Source organism: Crinia signifera, chromosome 6 (genome assembly GCF_055691185.1).
Source record: "Crinia signifera chromosome 6, ASM5569118v1, whole genome shotgun sequence".
NCBI lineage: Eukaryota > Metazoa > Chordata > Amphibia > Anura > Myobatrachidae > Crinia > Crinia signifera.
The window spans coordinates 189,931,069-189,955,275 of record NC_139222.1 but is presented as its reverse complement, the minus strand read 5'-3'; the positions used below and the strand labels follow the sequence as shown (position 1 = coordinate 189,955,275).

Here is a 24,207-nt window from a genome sequence, read left to right as displayed (position 1 = left end):
TGTTGTCACCTTATTGGTGTAGCGTTGGGCTTGGAGAAAAGCTAGGATTACATGGTGGTAAGAAGTTATAGTGGGATTTTGCATCTACATAAGTAAGTGTTTTTTTTTTGTTTCTTGGTTTGCGAGTTGTCTAATGGAGTGTAATCTCTGGGAGCTCCATGCCTGAAATGGTTGTGCTGCCTCGCCATGTTGAAAACGGTCATTGTCCAAAAAAGGGAGGTGTAAAGAATATAGGGTATGTAGTTTAGCTTTGTTGCGTATTGTGTGCCATGTGGACCATGTTGACATAAGGAGAGGATTTTCCAATACCTGTGTAGGCAGCTCACACTTGGGTAGATGTAAAAGACATGTTAAGTTGAGAGTTGGGTTCATTGGCATATTGGTCTTTGTGATGGATCCAATCTTTAATGTATCTGCATATAGCTGCATAATAAGATAGTTTAATGTTAGGAAAGTTGATCCCTCCCTCTGTTCTGGTTCTCTGTAATATTTTAAAGCTGATCCTTGGTCTTTTTTTTGACCATATGAAATTTCTGAAAAGATCTGTAATTTTTTTCTCATCAGATAGGGTGAAAGTAAGTGGGAGAACTTGGACAAGATAAAGGAGTTTTGGAAAGTATGATAGTTGTAAATGTTGCCAACCCTCCAGCTCCACCCCAATTTTTGTAATAAGTGAAGTTATGTTTGTGTAGTAAAGATTATGAATATTTTTGGTCAGTGTAATTCCTAAGTACTGTATTTGGGAAGAGGCCCATTTTAGTCCTCCAAGAGAGGCATCTGGTTTATAGGGGTGGCTACCTAACACTAAAGCTTTTGACTTTGAGAGATTATTCCTAAATCCCGAAAGCAAACCATATTGGTGAAGAATGTCGAACAGAGGTTTTAGGCTAGTTTCTGGATTAGCGACAAATATCAACAAGTCATCCGCAAAAGCTTGCAATTTCAGCTCTCGAGATCCAATTTTGGCTCCCTGTCGGAACGTCCATTGTTGTAGGTGGCGTAGTAAAGGGTCCAACGCTAGTTTGAATAACAAAGGTGATAATGGGCAGCCCTGTCTTGTTCCCCGCTGCATTATTACGGATTTGCAGAGAAGACCGTTAACTAACAACTTCGTAGAAGGGTTGTGATATAAATATTTGATTACGTGTATAAATGAAAGTCGAAAACCTCTATATTCTAAGATTCTGAAGAGATATTCCCATAGGATTTAGTCGAAGGCCTTCTCGGCGTCTAAGCTCAATAATACTGTGGGTGTCACACTGCAGCTCTTAAATGGTAAATTTACTTTTTTTTAGCCTTTTAAAACGGGTAGATCTGCAGTGTGAAAGCTCCAGGGTGCTTTAACCGTTTAACAAATACCGGTATTTGTTAAAAGGTTAAAAAGCAGTGTCCTACCCATTTCAGAGCCGTTATTTCTATGGCTTGATACGTGTTCCCTGGGGGTTAAACGGGTTGAGTGTGTGAATGGTATTACATGCTATTTAAAACGGTTTTCACCTGCAATGTGAAAGGGGTTTAGTGGCTCAGATCCATTTTAAATACCGTTTAGGCAATGTGAAAGCAGCATAAATGTAGTGTTCCCTGAATAGGAGGGATATTCTTTAAATAGGAGCCAAGGTCGCCAAAAAGTATTGAGTTCTCTATATTTAGCATTTCTTTATTTAGTAGATTCAGACAATTTAAGATCATCCATGGGCATATAGAACTCTAGTCTGGAAAACCATTCGGTTACAATTTAGGGAGTCAGATCTCCAGTGGACTGGATTGACACTAGACTAATGCTGGCCACACATCAGACCAACTTTCCTCCAACCATCCAAATAGTTGGTTTGTTGGACTGAAAATCTGGTGTGGGGGCAAATGCCAATAAGCAATTTGCTCACAAACACAGGAGAATGGACAAAAACATTCAGTACAATTGTTTAAATCAAATAGGTCCAACTACAGTCCATTGTCTGAGTGACAGTTGTTGTCCATTTTCAGATTTGGGAAACAAATGACTTAATTACAAATTACATTTGCTCCTATCTAGTACCAGGTTTTTATTCCATCCGATCAACTAGTTGGATGGTTGGAGGAAAGTTGGTCTGATGTGTGGCCAGCATGTCTTAAATCCAACCATCCAACTATATATTAAAAATCTGGTACTGGTTGGGAGCAATTGTCATTTGTAATTCTGTAATTTGCTCTTAAAATCTGGAAATGGACAAAAACTTCATCACCACCATGGACACCAGGGGACAAGAAAAAACAAAACCTATGGTTTTTGGAAGATTTCGGTTTTGGGATATCCAGATAAGGGATACTCAACCTGTATATGCAGATCACCCTGCATGTGGCCTAGTAGATTAGATTTATCAGCATGATTTAAGTCAGTGTATAGCCAAGATATAAACCTCACTAGTCAATTGTGAATCTTTCATTTTCCTTCCCAGCCATGTAATAATTGATTTAGAAGATTATTCATTACGCAAATGGAAGCAGCTGTTCCCATCTGGAAGTGACTATCCATTTAAGCCAATATCTGAATAATCATTCTTTTTACCAAGCCAGAAACAATTTTACTTTTTCCATGTAGAAAAACATAAACCCTCTCCTTATAACAAAATAAACATTGTTTGCAGCACGATTTATTTTCATGCAGATCAGTGTAACGAGACAAACTTCTCACATGCTATTTTGAAAACAGAACAGCTGCGATCTCCACTGAATTGCTTACAGCCAAATCTAGCTACATAGAGGTTTATTCAATTACAGGTGATGTAGAATTGTGCCACATACATATAGCTTTCTTACGTGTTAAACAGCACATAGTGGTACGTGTACACATCTGTAAGATTGAATGTTCCAGCAGGAGGTAAAGGGAAGGGACCTGATTCAGACCTGATCACACAGCAGCAAATTAGCAGTGCCCTGCGATCAATGCGCGAATAGTAATTGTTACGCCACCTGAGTGTAATCCTGTTAATGCAGTTGCATAGCTAGAAATTTTTCTCCCCTTCCCAAAATAGGCTGCAAATGAATCAGGCACACCCTCCCCCTTGAAAACGCTTGGGCACGCCTGCATTTTCCTTGACACTCCCAGAAAACAATAGGTTGCTGCCCAGAAATGGCAGCTTCCTGTCAATCAACTTGCGAACGGCCAGCCATTAAAAAAATAAGTAGTAGGCTTTAATTGCCGCAGGATGGTCTCACACATGCGAACTGCGACCCGTAAGCATGCAGATGGAGTGAAATGAAAGAACATCCCTGAATTTTCTCATAGGATTATTTTATAGCATCACTTTTCTGCACCCACCTCTATCAATATTTTCTTTAGGGATCCTAGGGATTGATACCGTAGTGTTCACAAAAGGCTGCTGTTTTTGAGTGCCGTTCCCCAGATTTTCTTACTTTCTTCAAAAAAAAAAGTTAGAGGAGAGTCTTATTGCGCGTGGTAGGGCATTCCACAGAGTGGGTGCAGCTAACAGAAAGTCCTGTAATCATTCATGGGAGTGAGTAATTAGTGTGGATGAGAGACGTAGATCTTGAGAAGAGCGGGGAGGTCAGGTTGGGAGATATGTTGAATTAAGTGAAGAGATGTGCATTAGGGTAGTTTAGTTAAGGACCTTATGTGCAAGTAAAAGTATTTTATATTGAATACTGTAGAATACAGGTAACCAATGGAAGGACTGACAGAGTGGATCTGCAGCCGGTGAACGTCTAGCAAGAAAGATTTGCCTCGTAATTGCATTCAGAATGGATTGTAGTGGTGAGAGTCTCTTCTTGGTAAGACCAGTAAGAAGACGATTGCAATAATCAATGCGGGAGATAAAGAGATCATGAATTAAAGTTTTTTGGAAGTATCTTGAATGTTTTTTAGATGCATGTAACATAATTTAAGACAGATTGAATGTAGGGAGCAAAGCACAGTTCTAAGTCGAGTATAACACCTAGGCAGCGAGTTTGTGGGGTAGGATTGATTGCTGAGTTCTCAACAGTGATAGAGATATCATTTTGGTAACTTCTGTTGACTGGTGGAAATATAACTAACTCATTGACTAATTTAAGTTTAAAGTGGCGAGTTGACATCCTAGATGAGATGGCAGAAAGGCATTCAGTGACACGGACCAATACAGAAGGTGACAAATCTGGAAAGGACAGGTAGATTTGAGAATCATCTATCTGCATACAGATGATACTGAAATCCAAAAGAGCTAATTAATTCGTCTACAAAGAGTATAGATTGAGAAAAGCAGAGGACCCAAGACCAAGCTCTGCAGTATTCCAACTGAAAGAAGCAGCGAAGAGGAGGTAGGTTCAGAGAAGTGAAAACTGAAGGAGCGATAAGATAGGAACCAAGGCCCTTATTCTAGCTGACTCGAATGGATGCGTATTTCGGACGGCCACCGAGTGTTCTTAGCCCAGCCTACCGTACGGATTGATCACACCGTCCAAATGGACTGCGAGTTGACGTTTCATGTGAACACCTCCCCCATTCTCCAATGGTCTAGACGGATTCAGTATTGAATCCCGGCGGTCGGGATCCCGGCGTTCAGAATCCCGACGCTGGAATCCCGACAGCCGAAATGCCGACAAGGGGGGGACGTGGATCGCCCCCCCTTGCGGGCTCGCTGCGCTCGCCACGCAGCGGGCCCGGTGCCTCGCTACGCTCGGCACACTAATTTATTCTCCCTCCAGGGGTGTCGTGGACACCCACGGAGGGAGAATGTGTCGGCATTTCGGCGGTCGGGATTCTGAACGCCGGGATCCCGACCGCCGGGATTGTAACTGCATCCCGTCTAGACCACTCGGACATTTTTCCATGTGAAAGCAGGGATATGGGCGGGCAGCTGACATCCGGCTATGTCAGCTGTCCGCCCCCCACACGTGCGTCACGGCCGCATTACCATATGTACGCCCAATGTTTTCAAGGGAATGCCCATGAAACACGGGGCGTACGCATATTGTAATGAGCCCAAACAGCCCTTCACGCCCCTCTCCACCCCCTGCTCGGATGGGTCCGACCAATTTCTGCAAGGAATTCATGCCATGTTCGGACGTGCAACGCATTCGCACATGCGCAGAAAGGCCTCTGCACATGCACAAACAAAATACATCGGCGTCCGACCGAACACGCAGCCGTCTGACTCAATCAGAATAAGGGCCCAAGGGAGGTCAGTGTTTTGAAGAACTAGTGATTGTAGTGTTTGTATGACTAGAGAATGTTCAAAAGTGTCAAAAGCAGCAGAGAGAGCTAGAAGAATAAGAAATGAGTAATGACGTTTGGACTTAGCAGTGACCAAATAAATGTACTACTTTAGTCAGTGCTGTCTCTGTGGAGTGTTGGGAACAAAGGGCCTTATTCTAGTTCACTCTTAGAGGCAAATTCCTTCTTAGCTGGACAAAACCATGTGCACTGCAGGGGGGCAGATGTAACATATGCAGAGAGATTTAGCTTTGGGTGAGTTATTTTGTTTCTGTGCAGGGAAAATACTGACTGCTTTATTTTTACACTGCAATATAGCAAGCTCCTGCGACCAGTAATTAGAACGGGGCTGAAAACAGGAGTGCGCACCCGGCGGGGCACACTCCCATCACTGGCAATATGGTCGCCAGCGATTTTGACACTATTATATTCTACCTCTTTGTCGACATGGATGTTGAAATAAAAACAAGCCGATTTAAAAAAAAGAAAAAAAATCACGATAAAAAGTAATGTCTACCTTTTCATGTGTCTAGCTTTTTTATGTCGACATTTTGACCCTGTCGACCTATTGCATGTCGACCTTTGCGGGTAAACCTACTGACTGTCTATCTAGACACTGTAGACCTATCAACCGGAACCAGTTACATCAGCCCCACCTGCACTGCACATGGTTTTGTGCAGTAAAGAAGGAGTTTGCTATTGCAAATGAACAACCAGAATCAGGTCCAATATGTATATATGTCGACACCAATACATGCTACTTTACAAGTACAACATAGCACAGTAGTCTCCTTGGCGGGAATGTGCAAACAACATTTCTGCTATTACAGCCTCTGCCCACCTGCACAAACAAGCAGTTCTGTACTTTACATCTGCAATCACATACCAATGCAAAGCTAAAACTTCGTTAACATAAGTATTCCAAGCAGGTCTGTGAACTCAGGGACCTCATTTATATGTACATCAACTTACCATAGGAAAAGTGACAGGAAAGTGGTATTTTGGTTTCCACATAACTCAATGGCATGTATTCAATGCCGCAGCGAGCGGCCGGCGAGGGGGTTAAACAGCGAGGATTGCTGAAAAGCAGCGATCCTCACTGTTTAACCCCCGCGCCGGCCGCTCGCACTATTCAACGTTGTGGGGAAATCCTCGCAGTCACAGGACGGCGAGAATTCCCCAAAGCAGCGAGACCCACGGCTGCTGCAGAAAACTCGCAGTTTTTAGCCGCGGGTCTCGCTGCTTCTGGAGCCGCATCCGCCAATTCCCCCTCGCTCAAAAAACGGAGCGAGGGGGAATTGGCGGATGCGGAGGCAGTGTTGAATACTGTCAGGGTGAGTGGTGACAGCGAGCAGGAAGCCCTGCTCGCTGTTACCACTCGCAAACAGCATTGAATACATACCAATTTCTACTCATTTTAATCTCAAACTACAGATGTATGTAGAACATGCTATTTCCCATTCATTCAATGGGGTTCACCGCATGTGGACAAATCATTAAAATAAATGGGCTACTGACTTAGATGAGTGATGTTTCGCTATGTCCCTGTCCAGAGGCAGAACTAGCAAATTGTGGGCCCAGGAGTAAAAATATACCCCCCTCCCCCCCCCCCCCCCCCCCCCACACACACACACAAAAAGCACCATCTTTTACAATTTTAACTTTAATAATAGATGATGACACTGACACACATGCGGACATACGGACACATAGGGGGTGGTTCTGGTTTGCTCGGTAAGCTGTGAAGCTCGCAGGCTACTGAGCACCAGAGGTGCTGCTCCGCCGAATAATCCCCACGTTAAAATGTGTGTAACGAAGACACATCCCCTCGCATTTCTCTGCTGCAGGAGAAATCATTCCGCAGTTGCCGACCATTGAATGATTTCTCCTAGCTTCGAAAATAAAAAGTCAGTGGGAACTGTGAAAAAGCAGTGGCCTGATGTTTTCCTTAAATTGACTGATGCTGACATCATTATGGGGTTTATTCTAGTTAATTCTTTCTGACAAAATCCTTCTTAGATGGAGAAAACCATGTGCACTGCAGGGGGGCAGATGCAACATGTGCAGAGAGAATTAGATTTGGGTGAGTTATTTTGTTTCTGTGCAGGGAAAATACTGACTGCATGATTTTACACTTCAATATAGATCTCAATTTGGAGAAAAACCCCACCCAAATCTAATTCTCTCTGCACAAGTTACATCTGCCCCACCCGCAGTGCACATGGTTTTGTCCATCTAAGAAGGATTTTGTCAGAAAGAATGGACTAGAATAACCCGCTATGTGCTATACTCGTGGCAGGAGTATACGCAACATTGTTGTCAAAACTGAGGTGTCTAAACTACAAACTGCAGGCAGTGAACAATTTCTAGGTACGCACCCTGGTAACTTTACATGTTTAAACAGCGTTACCTGTAGATCCCTCATTATTGGTGATACTGTCTGCCATCCTTACAGTGGCAAACTACAACATTCGGCATAGGGTAACATGCACCACTAGCCTTAATACACTGGCGCCAAGAGGTCTTATTGAAACCTTGGGTCTCCATTGCTTTTTATAAACTTGGGGGTAGATTTATTAAGCTTGGTAAAGTGATAAAGTGTCTGGTCTTTATCATCGGCCAATCAGCTCCTACCTGTCATTTTTCAAACTGTGGGGCAGATGTATTAAGCCTTAACAAGAGATAAATGCAAGTGTAATAAGGAGAGATAAATGTCCAGCCAATCAGCTCCTTACTGACTTTTTTCAAACACAGCCTGTAACATGGCAGTTGGCAAGTGATTGGCTGGACGTTTATCTCTCTTAATACATCTGCCCCCAAGCCTGTAATTTCACAGTTAGGAGCTGATTGACCGGTGATAAAGTACCAACAACATTATCACTTCACCGAGCTTAATAAATCTGCCCCTGATTTACTTATGATAACAGCTTTATCTGTATGATTGATTCCTTCAAAGATCATTATTTCTGAATGCAGAATTCAACTGGGGAGGGGAGGTAAGGAGACAGCTGCTGCCAGCACAACTATGATATGGATATAATCTCTTATATATTTGGCTACATCTGTCAATCATCTGCGGCTGTAATGCTGGGCGGGGTCACACACCACCCAGCCTGCAAGATCGTAGCCAAATATATAACAGAAGAAGAGAACCAGGGGTTAAAGTGGGCCGGAACGGGGCGGAAGTTCTTATTGAAGCTGGAACTCAGTTCCGCCTCCTTCCACCCATCATGTCTGGCCACAATTGCAGTTCCCCAAAAGCAGGCAGGCTGGCTTAGGCTGCATTAAGCACTGCAGCCAGCTTTTATGTCTTGCGCACGGGCACCTTAATGTCTGGCCTACGCAGCCTCAGGAGTCAGGACACTCAGCTCAGCCTAACAAGCGTCCTGCCGCCGCCAAAGCCACCTGCCCCGATAACAACACCCCCCCCCCCACCGCAGTGTAGTGGTAAATGCGTTAATTACCTCCAGGCTCCGGCTGTCAGCAAGGGGGTTTCAAGCAGCAGTGGACCGGAGCTTTGCGCTATGCCATCCCCCTGCCGAGTGAGACAACCCCGAGGATGTGACTCCTCTCACCCTCAGGATTGTCTCACTCGGTAGGGGGATGGAATAGCGTGGAGCTGCTTGAATCCCCCTTGCTGACAGCCGGAGCCTGGAGGCATTTAAAGCATTTGATGCAGGGTGCACTAGATCTTAAGAATACAACTTAACAGGCAGCGTGCACCGGCGGCTGCCCTGCCCGCCGCCTGCCTCTTGCCCTGCTCACCAGGTCCAAACGTCACGGACCGGACGATGAGGCCGGGCGGCTAATTCACTGCTCTCTGTTGCTGCTGCTGCTGCTCGGGCCGGCTTCCGGGCAGCGCAGCGCAGCATAACTCCTCTTACAGTCACCCACCTGCCCATGCTACCCTCCTCCCTGGCTACAACAGCGTTATCGGCCATCCCAAGCGCTGGCTGTAGCCTGGAGGAGAAGGTGTTCTGCTGCTGCTCGTGCTGCCCTGGACCTGCTGCAATCATTGATCCTTATCTACAAGGTGAAGGTGGATTTATTTTTATATAGCTAATTAATGATGTTATAAACTTGGGGTTTGGGGGATTGGTGGGGCCGGGGGAGGGGCGGGGATGCTGTATTTATTTACAGCATCTTATATAGCGCAGCAGATTCCGTTACAGCGTCTTATATAGCTCAGCAGATTCCGTTAGTGTCTTATATAGCGCAGCAGATTCCGTTACAGTGTCTTATACAGCGCAGCAGATTCCGTTACAATGTCTTATATAGCGCAGCAGATTCCGTTACAGTGTCTTATACAGCGCAGCAGATTCCGTTACAGTGTCTTATATAGCGTAGCAGATTCCGTTACAGCGTCTTATATAGCGCAGCAGATTCCGTTACAGCGTCTTATATAGCGCAGCAGATTCCGTTAGTGTCTTATATAGCGCAGCAGATTCCGTTACAGTGTCTTATATAGCGCAGCAGATTCCGTTACAGTGTCTTATATAGCGCAGCAGATTCCGTTACAGTGTCTTATATAGTGCAGCAGATTCCGTCAGTGTCTTATATAGCGCAGCAGATTCCGTTACAGCGTCTTATATAGCGTAGCAGATTCCGTTAGTGTCTTATATAGCGCAGCAGATTCCGTTACACTGTCTTATATAGCGCAGCAGATTCCGTTACACTGTTTTATATAGCGCAGCAGATTCCGTTAGTGTCTTATATAGCGCAGCAGATTCAGTTACAGCGTCTTATATAGCGCAGCAGATTCCGTTACAGCGTCTTATATAGCGCAGCAGATTCCGTTACAGCGTCTTATATAGCGCAGCAGATTCCGTTACAGTGTCTTATACAGCGCAGCAGATTCCGTTACGTTACAATGTCTTATATAGCGCAGCAGATTCCGTTACAGTGTCTTATACAGCGCAGCAGATTCCGTTACAGTGTCTTATATAGCGTAGCAGATTCCGTTACAGCGTCTTATATAGCGCAGCAGATTCCGTTACAGCGTCTTATATAGCGCAGCAGATTCCGTTAGTGTCTTATATAGCGCAGCAGATTCCGTTACAGTGTCTTATATAGCGCAGCAGATTCCGTTACAGTGTCTTATATAGCGCAGCAGATTCTGTTACAGTGTCTTATATAGCGCAGCAGATTCCGTCAGTGTCTTATATAGCGCAGCAGATTCCGTTACAGCGTCTTATATAGCGTAGCAGATTCCGTTAGTGTCTTATATAGCGCAGCAGATTCCGTTACACTGTCTTATATAGCGCAGCAGATTCCGTTACACTGTTTTATATAGCGCAGCAGATTCCGTTAGTGTCTTATATAGTGCAGCAGATTCAGTTACAGCGTCTTATATAGCGCAGCAGATTCCGTTACAGCGTCTTATATAGCGCAGCAGATTCCGTTACAGCGTCTTATATAGCGCAGCAGATTCCGTTACAGTGTCTTATATAGCGCAGCAGATTATGTTACAGAGTGTTATATAGCTCAGCAGATTCCGTTACAGTGTCTTATGTAGCGCAGCAGATTCCGTTACAGTGTCTTATATAGCGCAGCAGATTCCGTTACAGTGTCTTATATAGCGCAGCAGATTCTGTTACAGAGTGTTATATAGCTCAGCAGATTCTGTTACAGTGTCTTATATAGCACAGCAGATTCCGTTACAGTGTCTTATATAGCGCAGCAGATTCCGTGACAGTGTCTTATATAGCGCAGCAGATTCCGTGACAGTGTCTTATATAGCGCAGCAGATTCCGTCAGTGTCTTATAAAGCGCAGCAGATTCCGTTACAGTGTCTTATATAGCGCAGCAGATTCCGTTACAGTGTCTTATATAGCGCATCAGATTACGTTACAGTGTCTTATATAGTGCAGCAGATTCCGTGACAGTGTCTTTTATAGCGCAGCAGATTCCGTCAGTGTCTTATATAGCGCAGCAGATTCCGTTACAGTGTCTTATATAGCGCAGCAGATTCCGTCACAGTGTCTTATATAGCGCAGCAGATTCCGTCAGTGTCTTATATAGCGCAGCAGATTCCGTTACAGTGTCTTATATAGCGCAGCAGATTCCGTTACAGTGTCTTATATAGCGCAGCAGATTACGTTACAGTGACTTATATAGCGCAGCAGATTCCGTGACAGTGTCTTATATAGCGCAGCAGATTCCGTCAGTGTCATTTTAATGGGGCACAGCCCCCTACGACGGTGTGAAGAGCGCCCGTAGGGCGCGATGAATCACCTAGTCCACTATATTTATCATTCATTACAAAAAGGTACAGGAAAAGATCACAATGACCATTACCCTATGTACTCATATGTGCTCGCACTGCTCACACACTAGTTTGTCTAAATTATTACAAATGAACCATCTCAGGGGTAGATTTGTTAAGCTCGGTAAAGTGATAAAGGGGGAAATTTACTAAAGGAAATGTGTAAAAAATAGGTGTAAAAATAGGTGTATTTGTATCCAGAAATACACTTATTTTTGACATTTTCTATCCCGAAAATACGGCAATTCGTATTGATAGCACATCAATACGAATTGCCGTATTTTCAGGATAGAAAATGTCAAAAATAAGTGTATTTCTGGATACAAATACACCTATTTTTACACCTATTTTTTACACATTTCCTTTAGTAAATTTCCCCCAAAGTGTCTGGATTTTATCACCGACCAATCAGCTCCTACCTGTCATTTTTCAAACCAAGCCTGTAACTTCACAGTTAGGAGCTGATTGGCCGGTGATAAAAACTAGACACTTTATCACTTCACCTAGCTCATACCTCCCAACTTGGGATTGCCACGGACACCCGGAACCATCGATGGCTATAAACCATTCAAGGGATGGCCATCGACGCCTGGCCCCCATCGTCTACTTGCGCATGGGCAGAGGAAGAACAGGGCGGCTGCTGCCTCCGGGAGGTGCACGCATGCACGATAGAACCATACATGACACGCTGGATAATAAGGTTTCTTCTGCGTGGCGCGCGCATGCGAAACCTTATTATCCAGCGCATCGGGTATAATTCTATCGCGCATGCGCGCACCTCCCGGTGGTGGCCACCCCGGGCCCGTTCTTCCTCTGCGCATGCGCAAGTAGACGATGGTGGGAACCATCGACCAGCCGGCTCCTGCTCCGGAGTCCGTCTCACTCTCAACTTGTCTTGTTTCCGGGGGAGTGGTGCAATGGCTGCTCACTTCAATTGGGCTGCACTAAGAGACCAGGCCGGCCACCACCAGTGGGCGCACGCACACAAACAAATTCAAGACAGTCCCGACTCCCAGTGCCGCTGCACCACATAACATGATGCATTGATGACATCATTCATCAATTCAGAAAGAGTTAGTCACAGTCTAGGACTCGGAGAGGGTAGTATAGCCGGGCAGCTGGCCAGCAGGGGGGGGGGGATTTAAAATCACCATCGGATGCCATCCATCGGTGGCATCAAACTATTCGACCCTCGCCTAACGATGCCCAAAACATCGAGCACTGGGTCCCGACCATCGATGTTTTGGGATCATCGATAGTCGATGGTCATCCCTACTCCCAACATGACCCTCTCCACAGTGGCGGAAGTTCGTCCCAGCTGCCCGGAGGCAAGATGAATATATTGGTGCCCCCCCCCAAAAACATTATTCAAAATATATATAGTCTGTTATGAAATATATTTTATATACTGTGTATATATATATATATATATATATATATATATATATATATATATATATATATATACAGAGATATTTGAGAACTCAGCCACAGAAGTGTATTTGATGGCTTTCAATTAATGGATTTCAACTGGCTGTGGTTGAGAGGTGCCCCCTTGAGAGCAGGAGCCCGGCGGCAGATGACTCCATTGCCTCCAAGAGTTCTGCCTCTGCCTCTCCAGGAGGGACACATTGCTCTGTTTCTGGACGTCTCCCTTAATGATTGCCATTACCTGTGTTATCAATTAACCTGTGTGAAACAGGTGATGGCAATCATACATTATGAGGGAAGTCCAGAAACAGAGCAATGTGTCCCTCCTGGAGAGGGTCATGTTGCGAGGTGTGAGCTTAATAAATCTGCCCCTTAGTAGTAACATGGCACGGCAAACTATGCAAAATAAATTGTCAGCAAATACGTGTATTAATATGTGACAGCATAATGTGCAGTGGTAAAAATATACTACGAGTGCATTAAACCATCCACAAATATGTATACACTTTACAGCAAACTTTCTATTCGCATTAATGTGAATGTTACTTTATTTAACTTACTTCCGTCTCCCAGTAACAACCTTCAGCCGGCACACATATTGCGGAGGGAGTATGGGGGATGAAGTCCTGCTGCGTTCTCTGTGCAGGCGATGGGTGCGTGGAAACACTACATTTCCCACAGGGCTGTTCGGTTCTATCGGCCATTTGTATGCTGTGTGTTATACAATGTGCATGTGATGCATGTGTGTTCTTCAAATGGTAATTCACTAACTATAAAGCATGTTAGATCAATATGCCAGCCACTTGGCACAGGCAGTAGTGGTCTGTATTTCCATTATAGTTGATACATTTGTTAAGCTACACTGTTAAACAGCCGGTGCTGAACTCGGCAATAACTACATAAACAATACTACTAAACAATGCTGCTCCTATTATTTTACCGTATCAATCTTTTTAAATATCGTTTTAAATATTTAGTTTATCAACTTGAATTGATAGATTTAATATTGTATGGCAGTGGGGGTTCTCAAACTTAACCTGGGAGGCACGGCACCTACAGATTTATCTGTCCAATTGATGCCATTCAAACACTGCAAATTGCAGGTCTGTGGATTGGAGGAGGGGTTTAAATGATGTGAAATCATGCTATTCATGTCATTTTAGCCCCACCCCCTTGCCGTGGACAAGAGAGGGTGTGGGGGTGATGTACGAGACTTGCCCACCTTCCCCGGGGGGCCAGGAGGGGGACCCAATTTTCGGGAGCCTCCTGGACCATTCCGGTAGAGTAGCAAGTATGGTCCAATCTGTCTGGTGGGAACAAAAAAGACAATCATCCATTTACTCCCAAATGCTTGAAAATGGAAAAAAAAACAATTGTGACCTGTAAAACAAGTGTTTAAGTGTATATTGTGGAGGCGCTGTACAGAGACCACTTAGGCATTTTAAATAAATTTATTAGTAAAGCTATACAATTATAGATAAAAAGCTTGTTCCAGTAATTGGTTTGTAGGTTAGTCCCCTGAAGCTGCAATCCAGGTTAATTTAAAGAATTTGTTGGACACACATATACCAACTAGTACCCTTATATATGTTTCAAGTGTTATTTTGATCTTTTTCAGTTTCTTCGTGATCACCCAACATCCACCATCAGACCACAGACCAATTATGTGACACCCTGAACCAAGTACTGTATGTAACCCCCTGTAAAAGAGCATAGAACCCCTGGCAATGCGCAAGAAATCCCTGGCAATGAGCATGTACAACAATTTTTTATTGTTAATGAATGAGGGAGGGTAGACACTTTTTTTTGGAAGGGGACACAAAATTCTAGTTACACCACTGCTGACAGCGGTCAGGTAAATACACTTACCTTCCCCCTGCCCTCCTTAACCTTCTCTTCACACAGCCTAACCTTAACCCTCATAACACTCCACTTAAACCTAACCCCTTAAACCTAACCCCTTATCCCACAGCCTTACCCTCCCTCCTGCAGACTCTCCCTAAACTCCCCAACCCACAGCCTAACCCTCCCTCCCTGCAGCCTCTCCCTAAACTCCCTACCCCACAACCTAACCCTAAGTCCCCTGCTGTTGCCTAAACCTAACCCTCCTCCACCTAAATAGAAATCCCATTAGTAAATTTCCCCCATTGTTTCAATCCACATTGCCACATTGTGGGATTTATCGATTTTCATGGGTTTTTTACAACACATTTATTTGACACTAAAAACAACATGACTTTTAGGGGTAGATTCATGAAGCAGTGATAGGGGAGGAGAAGTGATAAAGGGGCAGATGTATTAAGCTTTAACAAGAGATAAATCCATGGGTGATAAGGAGAGATAACCGTCCAGCCAATCACCTGCTAGCTGCCATGTTACAGCCTGTGTTTGAAAAAAGTCAGTAAGGAGCTGATTGGCTGGACATTTATCTCTCCTTATCACCCTTGCATTTATTTCTTGTTAAGGCTTAATACATCTGCCCCAAAGTGTGTGGTACTTTGTCACCAGCCAATCAGCTCCTGACTGTAAAGATACAGGTTGGGTTTAAAAAGGGACAATTAGGAGCTGATTGGACAGTGATCTTGAAAACTGATAAAATGGAGAGTGATAAACCACCAGCCAATCAGCTCCTACCTGCCATGTCAAAGACTGTGTTTGAAATAATGGGCCCCACACACAGCACAATCTTCAGGCATTTTCTGAGCGATTTTAACAAATCACTCAGAAAATCCCTGAAAATGCATGTAAATCGCTGTGTGTATAGCCCACACAGCGATTTACAGGCGCGCCCCCGCCGTTCTGAATCTGGCCAGGATTCAGAACGGACCTGCCTGTCAATCTAGAGCAGTCGCTCAGAAGCTCCTGCTCATATGTGGCCTCGGATGTGAGCAGGGCCTTCTGAGCGACGCTGAACGCCGCCCTGATGTCCCACAACGCCGCCCCCCCTTGACATGACAGTGACATGCCGGTCGCCGCCCCTGATGACGCAACGGCCGCCGCTGGAACAGCAGGAGACCGGCGCCCCCCCATGACGCCGGACACCGCCGCATCCCCTGATGACGCAACGGCCGCCGCTGGAGCAGCAGGAGACCGGCGCCCCCCCATGACGCCGGACACCGCCGCATCCCCTGATGACGCAGAGCGCCGGACACCTCGGGATTAGCCGGCCGACTGTGGACGCTGCGGGACAGAGAGGAAGCGACGCTGGACTCCGGAGTTGGTAAGTATTTTTTTTCCACACTGCGCCACCAATGTATACCCAGCTAGGGGGGGGGGTGCATAGCCACTGACCACCAATGAATTTAATATTCCCCACACCAGCTTTTTTTTAACTATATATGGTAGGGGGGGGGTTATTACATATGAACATTATGGGGGCAGGGGGATGGGATTACACTGTGCCACCAATGAGATAAATATTCCCCATCTGGGGAGGGGGGCTATATCCACTGGCCAGCAATGTTTATTTATAAGCTGTGCCGCCAGCTTTTTTTTATCTATATATGGTAGGGGGGGGGGGGTTATTACATATGAACATTAGGGGGGCAGGGGGATGCGATTACACTGTGCCATCAATGTTTTTATTTGCATGTGAATGGGGGATGCAGGCCTTATTGCATAATGGCACGGTGGCACAATGCACATCCCCCCCTGCCCTCCCTAATGTTCATATGTAAAAACAACCCCCCCCCCCCTCCCATATATAGAAAAAAAACCTGGTGGCACAGCTTATAAATAAACATTGCTGGCCAGTGGATATGGCCCCCCTCCCCAGATGGGGAATACTAAATTAATTGGTGGCACAGTGGTATGCCCCCCTCCCCAGATGGGGAATATTAAAATCATTGATGGCCAGTGGCTGTTGGGAAACAGGTCTGCTTGCAGTAAAAGCTGGAATACTATGATCTGAGATTTCCTGATGTAGACTTGAATGGGTCTGCAGGTCAGAGAGTTTGACAGGTGACACTCCCCCAGGCTTTATTCCAACCCCTTATTTACATTTGAATACTTTTTTTTATTCCCCTGAAGTTTCTGTGAGAGATTTGAAATCTCTCATGCTGAATCTGCCATTATGGGGGAAATTTACTAAAGGAAATTTGTAAAAAATAGGTGTATTTGTATCCAGAAATACACTTATTTTTGACATTTACTATCCCGAAAATATGGCAATTCGTATTCGTATCGATAGCACATCAATACGACTACGAATTGCCGTATTTTCGGGATAGTAAATGTCAAAAATAATTGTATTTCTGGATACAAATACACCTATTTTTTTACAAATTTCCTTTAGTAAATTCCCCCCTATGAATCTCTGGCACACATCTGTGTGTGTGTGGCTCATTATCTGAAAAATTCAGATTAAGGGAAATCTCTCGTGCTGAATCTCCCGTTATGAATCTCTGGCACAAATCTCTGCGTATGTAGGGCCCTTAAGACAGGTAGGAGCTGATTGGTTGGTGGATTATCATTCCCTATTTTATCACTTTTCAAGGCTTAGTACAGCTAGTCTTTTATCACTTTTCCTCCCTTATCACTGCTTCATACATCTACCGATCAGACTCTGTTTTTATCTTAAAAGTCACTGGAAGGATGTTACATTACAATACCTTTCACACACTTTGAAGAAATGTGGGGACTTAGGTGTCCTGGAGAAGGCAGTGTAGTGGGCAGTCTGGGAGCAAGTTTATCGCATTATCATGTCACTGCCCCCCAATGTCACAATTAGAACATTCAATTGTCCAGCTGGTGCGATTTACCTTATGGTAATAAAAACACTTATTATTTGGCTTAATCTGGAGCCACACACATTGCGAGAATGAGTACATGCCTGAAAGTTATCTGTACATGCCAACCAGCAAAACGCGTCAGCCCGCAGCACCCCCACTTTATACTTCATTGTGGACTGTGTGAGTACAATGTGAGTACAATATTGGGTTGCAACCCATCCACTGGGGACTCAGAATCGGACCAGGATACCAACTGAGGACATTTAAAGGAGAACAACAGACAGCACATTCTCTCACGGGGACCACCCCAAGTACAGCTTGGATCAACTGGATACAATCCCACATATGTGAGTGACATTGACTGCCCCTTCTCTCTCTCCCCCCAATAACACTGTCCGTGGAGTCAAGTACCGATAGGATCCACAATTAACAAGAAAAGTGGGGTGCATTATTCAAACAAACCGTGCCCACAATCAAAGTGGAAGATTCCATTATTAACAATTGCTTGCCAATTAATGGTATTTTAGCACCATTTTTTGAAATTTGTGTACACATGAATTGTGTTTATGGTAATTATTATATTTGATTTATATATTAAAAAGTGTAAAATTATTGTGTTGTGAACCAATTTCTTCCTCAATGAAGCGCAGTTATTAAATCTGTTTTTTTCTCTACATAGGGATACAAGATGTGATGCTCATAAAAAGAGATATTGGTACTTGTGTAGTTTCACCGGGCCAGCATGACGCCGTGCTACTTCCGGGTGTACGCTTGCCACGAAATATGTCCAAAAAAGTAACTTAACTCCATGCCAACATGGATAGTTCATACCCCCACTATCCATGTTGGCATGGAGTTGATTTTAAAAAGCGTGGTGAGCCCGCAGCGTGGGCGAGCGAAGCGAGCCCCGCAAGGGGACTCAGACGCACGGCACCATGCTGGCGCCGTGAAACCACACAAGTACCGAGATATTTTGTAAAAAAGGCAATATTTTGCATATCTGTGTAAAATAAATTGCTGATAAACTATCATTAGATTGCTGTGCACATACTGTACATATTGGACCTAAGTGCCTACCGCTCAGTCTAAAAAAAGAAAACTGAATACCTTGCAACGCCTTCCCCCCCTTAAACAAATACAAAATAATCACACTAGCCCTCTATAAAGTTTAAACACATGGCCCTGGAACTCATGTACATTTAGTCTGCAGAGGACACGGGCATGCCAAAGCCATTGTCTGACAACAACCAGAAGAACTCAAAAGGAACCTGTGGAGGAGGAGGTGCTGTAGGTTATACTGTATATAAAATAACAAAAAAAAGAATAGATACTGTAATAAACAGGGAATCAGGAGATAATCAGATTCAGGTACAAAGGGGTAGGAGACAGTGGAGCCCATTTAGAAACACATTTTAGCTATTAAAACTCATCAAATATGACAAACAATGCTCCAGACAATTAGCTCCCAACTGTCATTTTTAAAACTCATGATTTTTTTGGGGGGAACACCATTTATCATATGCAACTAGTATTAAATAGCTAAAACGTATTGATGAATGGGCTAACAAGACAGGGGAAAAAAGAACAAAACAGAAGAGGGGTGAAGATATTGGGGATAAAAGTGTAGTGTAGTGTAGTGGGAGATAAACAAAGACTAGGACGCAAAAGGAGAAATAGAGAGTCGAAGAAAAATATGGAATAAAAGAGAGAGTAGAAAAAGCAGGGAGTGGTAAAGAGAGAGAGAGGAAGGATAAGAGAGAATCAGAAAAAAACCCAGGCAGTGCTGGGGACATCATCTAGCAGACATATTTATCAAAATAATTTTTACTAACATAAGGGTAGATGTATTGAGCCTGATGAAGTGATAAAGTGGAAGGTCATAATGCACCAGTTAGTCAGTTCCTAATACCTCGTTCACACTGCAAAGAAAAATCTAAATAATTGTTGCTGTCAACAGGTTTAAAAAAGGTGCTGGTCTCAATTTGAGTATTGGATGGCTCAGATTTTGAACAGGTCTTCTGTACCCTTCCAGACCAAACAATTTGTTGCATCTATATACAATGTTGAATTTAATTTGAGTTTTACGTCCAATTACCATCCTACTCAGATCGAGTTTTTGGACCTGACCCTCATGGCAAAATCTGAGCCATCCAATACTCAAATTGAGACCAGCACCTTTTTTAAACCTGTTGACAGCAACAATTATTTAGATTTTAGAAGCTGTCACTTCGATCGCTGGAAACTGAATTTGCCATATTCACAATTGTACAGATTAAGGCGTAATTGCAGTAGCATTCACAAGTTTGATGAACAATCTCTCATTTATATACAACGGTTTAGAGAGAAAGGATACCCGACACATGTGATAAATGACGCTGTTAAGAAAGCTAGGAATTTAGAAAGAAAAGAGCTAATTCAATACAAAACAGAAAGTCAGAAGAAAACAACTGGAACACCATTTTGTCCGTTTATAACACAGTACAACACACAGAATAAAAAAATCAAACAGGCTTTAGATAAATATTGGCACATAGTCACTTTAGACCCAATACTTAAAGAACATATCCCCACCCACCCAGAGCTGGTTTTTAGAAGATCTAATACACTGAAAATGAGACTGTCTCCAAGTCTGTTACCCATAGCAACCGTAAAAGAAGGAGGAGAACATTTTTTACCTAAACCTGTAGGCTTCTTTTCATGTGGAAGATGTAAAATGTGTCCACATGGAATAAATGCATTAAAATCTTACACGGATGCCAATGGAAATGATAAAACAATAAAAAGTTTTATCAACTGTAATACCACCTATGTAGTGTACTGCCTACGATGTAGCTGTGGTAAATCCTATATAGGAAAGACAAAACGCTGCCTTAAGGTGAGGATACTCGAACATTATAGAAATATCAAAAACTGCGTAGAAAACCACAGCGTCCCCCGCCACTTTAAAACATGCCAAAACAGTGATCCAAAGAACATGACGTTTTTTGGTCTAGAACATGTTAAGCTGGATGTTCGGAGAGGAAACAGAGATAATCTGTTATCAAAACGGGAGTCATTTTGGATTGTCAATATGGGTACCCTTGTGCCACAAGGGCTTAACGAAGGATTGGAAATTACCCCATTCTTAACGTAACTTTTAGGTAGATTTTCTGTATAAATTAAAAAAATTTTTTTTTTTTTTTTTTTTTAGAATTGGTTTGTGTATATCTGTCTATATATAAGGATGTATTGTCTACAATGATAAATTGATAGACGTAACTCATTGTGTGAAGTAGATCTGATGATAAATATATCTGAGGTCAACTGTTTTTTGTATGTCGACTGTTTTGTGTATGTCGACTGTTTTCCTTGTATACATGTATTTGTTTTAATTGTGCCATCATCTGTAAAAGAATGTTATTCTGTTTTAGAACTACAAGATGTACTAATGACCTTGTATTTGTTTTATATATGTGTGTTTTTAAATACCATTTATATCAGGAACGCACGTATCACCAAGGAAAGTCTCATTAGCAGACTCTGGTGTATGTGGAACGTAGAGAGAGCCCAGGGTTAAATTATCAGCTGTCTCGGATGAGACATGAAGGCTGGGCTATATAGAGGTTACTGACCGGTGCCAGGCCAGCCCTCTGACGAAGTCTCCGTGACGAAACGCGTAGGGGCGTGGCCTGGCGCCGATCGTGATTAAGAGTGTAACCACTCCAACAAAGACCGCCGTGTCTGTTTCATGCTAAGTGAGCTGCGGTTGTCTGAAACCGCTGCAAATGGTACGTGATTTATGACCTGTACCTGTACGTGGCTTTTAAAGAATAAAACACTTTTATATCTTTTGATACACGCACTATGGAGCGCTTCCTTACTTCCTCCTAGATTCTCCAAAGCTTTATTCACCAATCCAAGTGACTGTGGGGAGCTGCCGATCACAGAACAGTGGTCTGAGTGCATTTGATTATTACCACCTAGGACCAGAAGTTGTTCCTTATAGAAAAGGATTAAGGACTTGCGCACTATTGTTCTGTCTTTTTTGTGTCATATATATATATATATATATATATATATATATATATATATATATATATACAGTCCAGGTGATCCAGTACAGCCACTTTGATGAATGCTTGGGCGGGTGCCAGTACAGCCAATTCAGCAAAATACTCCAACAGAGGTACAGCACTCCAGCCATTTGTACACAAACTTTCTTTATTGTGAATAAAACAGCAACGTTTCAATACACTCAAGTATTATCGTCAGGCTACAGACATGAATCCACAGAGAGTTTAAATAGCATATCTCCCGCCTCTCGGCCAGCGTACCCGCCCAGCCGGGGGGGGGGGGGGGCGCCTCCAGATGATGTCAGCATTTACCACACATAATTAAGAAAAAATCAAAAACACCTATAACCAAAAGACAAACACCATTTAACATACAATATATACATAGCGCAGGAATATTTCAATATACAAAACACATAAAAAGGATACATTAGAAAAACACATGCAATTGCCATAATTAATGCCTAAGCAGAATGACCTATACCAATTGTAAAAAAACATTGATAATAGACACATAGACTAAAATGACAGTTTTATTGTAACAGAATATTTAACCCCATACTCTCATTCAAACCTTTAGGGGTAACTGTGTCCAGTCTAATTATCCATTTGGCCTCACTTTGCAATAAAGCGAGACCCCGATCACCCCCCTGTAGAGAGGGTGCGATGTGGTCTATCATTCTATATTTGACAGCAGACATATTGTGCCCCGCTGTCAAAAAATGTCGGGCAACTGGTTGTTCACTGCTACCCTTCTTCCACGCCACTGTAATGGCTGAAAGATGGGCTGCCATTCTTTCTTTGAAAGATCTCTCAGTTTTACCAATGTAGCTGAGGCCGCAAGGGCACAGAATCTGGTATACAACGTACTTGGTATTACAAGTGAGAGTATGTCTAATATTAATACATTTGCCTGTATGTGGATGGTAGAATACTGGTCCTGGGATCATATATCGACAGGTGGTACACGGACATCTGACACAACCCAATTTCTTTGATCTATCAATCGGGGGAGTATACGTTTTCACCAAAAAATCCCTCAGATTGGGTGGACGTTTGTAACAACACATCAGACGTGTATTATTCAATTTTAAATCCTGGTCCGTCTGAACCATCGGCCACAATTTCTTTGCTGCACTATTAATCCTGGTACTTCGCTGGTTAAATGTATTAACCCATGGAAAGACAGGTTCATTAATGGTTTTAGATTTTGTTTTAATTAACAACTCATGTCTATCCAACTTTAGGATTTTATCTTTAGTTATTAACAACTCTTGTCTGTCATACCCACGTGCTGAAAATGTATCAATCATAGTATTCATCTGGGTATTAGCTGTGGCAAGATCTGAATTAATGCGATAAACACGCAAGAGTTGTGAATAAGGAAGACCATGTATTAACCCTTTTGGGTGGCAACTTGTAGGTAACAATAAATTGTTCCTATCAGATTCTTTAGAAAATAGACATGTACTAATTTTTCTTTCATTGAGCGTGATATTAACATCCAAAAAATGGACTTGGCTGGAACTATAGGTGAAGGTAAGTTTAACTGGGCTGTTACTGTTGTTATGAGTCTCGATAATTTGTATCAAATCACCTGGGTTACCTCTCCAGAACACCAGGAGATTGTCTATGTAGCGGGTGTATAAAACAATTCTGCCCGCTACATAGGGGTCCGAAAATAACAATTTCTCCTCAACCTGAAACATAAAAATGTTCGCGTAGGACGGCGATACTGCCGCTCCCATCGCACAACCCACATTTTGTACATAAAATTGGTCTTTGTACAGAAAGAATTTTTTTGTAAGAATTAAATTCAATAATTCTAAAAGTAAATCAACATTAGGGCCCTCGTATACATCATTATTATAGAGAAATTGTTGAACTGCCGCCAAGCCTTCTTTATGTGGGATTATTGTGTATAGGCTACTTACATCAAATGTAAAGAGCCATAAATCATCTCCCCAATCTGAGGTTTGTTCTAACTTACATAGCAAGGAGGCAGTATCCAACAAATAATAAGGATGTACCCTAATACATGGCTGCAAGACACTGTCAATGTATACCGATAATAATTGAAACAGAGATTTCCTGGCAGACACAATAGGTCTGCCCGGGGGATCTATCATAGATTTATGCAATTTAGGTGTCACAATCCTGCCAGAACTCAGTGTGTTTGTCCTGTCTTACCTGCCTGTCAGTCTTGTTTCTCAGCCTGCTGCAGCAAGATCTGAGTATTTGCTTGTAATGAGCACCTGGGTGATTCTGATTCAGCCATTAACTCTGTGGTTACCACTTGAAAGATACAAGTTCCCTGTTGGCCTCATCCAGAGACTGTTCCAGGTGTGGCCATTCCCAATCACCCGGATGGCCAATCAGTGCTGCTCTGAGGGGTTATCCTCCCAGCCCTGCATAGACACTTTGCTTTTGCATTGTTGTCAATAACTTGACAGGAAGCTTCAGCTTGAGTTCCTGCTTAAGCTCTGTGGTATTCCAGTTACCCAGCATTTGTATCCTGCTTCCAAAACCCTGCACCAGCAT

General features: G+C 43.3%; 1 protein-coding gene across 1 annotated transcript in view; it reads right to left on the bottom strand.

Annotated features, from left to right (window-relative positions):
* NUDT13 (nudix hydrolase 13) overlaps positions 1–13,527 on the bottom strand; it is a 44,782-nt gene extending 31,255 nt beyond the window's left edge. The window contains exon 1 of the mRNA XM_083148454.1: positions 13,445–13,527. The gene's annotated coding sequence lies outside the window, so the exon portion shown is untranslated. The remainder of the gene's footprint in view (positions 1–13,444) is intronic.
* Between the last annotated feature and the right edge of the window lie 10,680 nt (positions 13,528–24,207).